Here is a 1,885-nt window from a genome sequence, read left to right as displayed (position 1 = left end):
AGATAGATAGATAGATAGATAGATAGATAGATAGATAGATAGATAGATAGATAGATAGATAGATAGATAGATAATAAAATATAAGATCATATTAAAGAATAATAATTATTCTTATTAAACAGTGTGCATGACATCCTGAAAGCCTATCAGATCACCATACACACTGTTTAAACAGGTGTATGTTAACCTGACAGTCTATCAGATCAAAAAACACTGTTCTATAAATATTTGTATGAAACTCTGATTCAGTGTGTCATCTGTCAACTTAACATATACACTCTTAACAGATTTATTGTTTATGCAATGGATTTATTATTTACATTTATTATTTACATGTATGTATTGAATGTATTTTTTTCGGGGTTTTTTCCCAAAAAATGTTTGAATGAATGCAGGATACAGCAAGGCATTGTTATCAGAAATATACCAACAAATGTATGTAAAACATTCTTTTAAAGGTTTYAACAAAAGATCTGGGCCATGTCCTGGCCTACAATCAGCACCAGCCCCGTTATATCAGGTTAATTCAACTGACATGTCTTACATTTGATGGTGTCAATTAAAGCATGTGGCACATTCTTTATGTGTCCATCTTGGGCAGAAGTCACACTGTATCTGTGAGGTGGACAGAAACAAAAACACTGACTTGGTAAGTATAATGCATTTCAACCTTTAAATTTTACACTGTTATTTTTACCATATTGATGATGTTCTGGTCAGCATCGTAGTGCAGCATGTTGCAGGAGACACAATAGTCTTCCACCTTGTCTGGAACATAAATGAAAACAACTGAGCATTGATTGTCTAAATTACTATTTATAATTTTGGTATTTTCCATAAAGTCAAACATGTAAAGTTCTAGATTCAGTTATTATTTTGAGAAGCTATCCTTTTTTTTATCAGAACATGCAGAAAAACAAATACATTTTGGTAGAAGTGCAATATTACTTTTCATTCATCTTGGTTATATTTAGTGCTTAAATTTAGGTTTTGTTTTTTGCATTTCCAATGATTACTGTTTCCAAGTAAAGACAGCACAAAAGTACTAGGTTTGAAGTCCTTTTGCCTGACTTATGGGAATAGATGCCCTGTTTGTAAAGGAAACTTATATAACGTGCTCCTGACCTGYCTTATCTAATAAATTATTGGAATATTCTTATAAAACTGGTTAACTGGTTTCTCACAGACTTTTCCAGTTCAATTTACAACAGGACAGGTCTTTGATATCCTAGTATAGGACCTAGTATCAAGTTTCAGTTTTCTGACCCAGAACTTATCTGGATCAAAGCTGTCCTATAATCAATCTCCAAACCTCTTTTTTCAACGTCAGCTGGTAAATAAAATAAATGGATGTATTTGCATTTTCTTTTCCCACCTTAATGTGTCAACAGTAATGTCGCCATGTCAAGTCTGGCCTGCAGCCTTTCATCATGACCGGTGTTGACTGACTGCAGGCTTCCCACATTTAAATATTTTTCTGCAAACTATAAAAATATCAATTGTACATTTAAAATCTCATTGATTTTGAAAACTTATTTTGTTATGTGTACCTTCAAAATCAAGATCCCGCAACTGCTGGAATCCTGCTGAAGCTGATGCGGCAGACTAGTGATACTCCATCTACTCTGGTTAGCATCTTTAGCTTTCATAAAATTTCTGTGTATTTGTAGAAGAATTTACTTTAGGGACTTGTCACCACAATAACAAGTGCTTTACGACTGACAGATTATGACCTGATTCACATCACCTCCAGTTACGGAGAAGCTTTCACTCATACACTTTCTCATGGCCCATGGGGTCTATCACAATGATCTTTTTATGATCCATCCTGACAATCTGTTGGATTTTTGGAGGTACTACATAAAATTTTATGCAGATTATATAT

The 1,885-nt window shown here is 33.6% G+C and overlaps 1 protein-coding gene across 1 annotated transcript in view; it reads left to right on the top strand.

The window, feature by feature from the left end:
- Positions 1 to 1,885, top strand: part of LOC106532930 (protein starmaker-like) — a 9,525-nt gene that overhangs the window by 1,143 nt on the left and 6,497 nt on the right. The window lies entirely within an intron of this gene.

Source organism: Austrofundulus limnaeus, unplaced genomic scaffold (assembly GCF_001266775.1).
Source record: "Austrofundulus limnaeus strain Quisiro unplaced genomic scaffold, Austrofundulus_limnaeus-1.0 Scaffold854, whole genome shotgun sequence".
Taxonomy (NCBI): Eukaryota; Metazoa; Chordata; class Actinopteri; order Cyprinodontiformes; family Rivulidae; genus Austrofundulus; species Austrofundulus limnaeus.
Note: the sequence above shows the minus strand (reverse complement) of the source record. Positions and strands in the feature narration are given on the sequence as shown.